Below are 1149 nucleotides of genomic sequence, written 5' to 3' on the forward strand. Positions count from 1 at the left end.
AATAATTCCACCTTCTCCTTATGACTTGGCAGAATACAGCACGATGGGTCCACAAATCAAAGAAATCATCGTATGCTTTGAGATACAATTAAATGTTGGATGTGATAAAATCCTATACTGTATAGAAAATTCCTAGCTCGTGAATAGGTTAGGTTCCATTCCATTGAAAATCTCATTTATTTGAAACTCAGCATGTATTTTCTGAATGGATCTGTGCTGTGAGTGGCGGCTAAGTGCCCACCACAGCCCACCAGCCACAAAACCCTATGCAACCCATAATGCAGCTGAGCTTCTCTCCCCTGAGAATACTTCTCTGCTGTTTCTCTTCACTCGAACATATTACAGGCCCTGGAGGCCTTGTCAATATTCTCCCATCTCCCCATTGTCACTTCTAGAATAATTTCCATTACCACACAGAACCATTCTCTCTCAGTTATAGTTTTCTATAATCCTCTTTTTTATTCCCTCCCCTCCAGTGTAAAACATTAACTCTGCAACACTGTGAGCCCAAAGCGAGAGGGAAGGCCATCTCCTTCCTGGGATGCTGCAGAGAAAGGGTCCTGCAGGGGAACCAGCTACCCAGATCGGTGCTGGCTAAGTAGCCAAGTCTTGCCAATAAAAATCCTGCAAAGGGTCCATCTGTGCAGAGGGAGGGCTGTGGTGGGGCTGCTGCACCGAGGAGTTGGCTAGTGACAGAGGAGCTAGGAATTTCCAAGGGATATTCTCACTTGAGCTCTGCCTGCCATGACCAGCTGATCTTCTCAGTTGACTACAGGTCGGAGTGCCAAGCTTTGGCCTCAGAAGATTTCTGGGGAGAAATTCATCACCTAGATGCACATGTCCCCCGGCTGACAGCCCTTTCCTTGGGGTCCCTGCAGACCTGCTACTGCAGGGTTCACCTGCTCGGGCCAGACAGTGGGGGCTTCAGTCACGTGCATAGCCTTCAGGCTTGCCAGTGTAATACGTGTTATTGTAGTAGCCTTAGCCAGATTTTTACACAAGAGCTGGGCCTCTTTTTTCTTTCTTTTTTTTTTTTTTTTACAACTTTGGAAGGAGGACTGTTTGCTTATTCTTTAATTTTTTTTAAAGAATGTTAGAAACTGGAGTTACAGGAATTTGAACAAACTTCTACCTTGAGCAGTACAGCAC

Source organism: Galeopterus variegatus, unplaced genomic scaffold (assembly GCF_000696425.1).
Source record: "Galeopterus variegatus unplaced genomic scaffold, G_variegatus-3.0.2 Scaffold1398, whole genome shotgun sequence".
In the NCBI taxonomy this organism is placed as follows: Eukaryota; Metazoa; Chordata; class Mammalia; order Dermoptera; family Cynocephalidae; genus Galeopterus; species Galeopterus variegatus.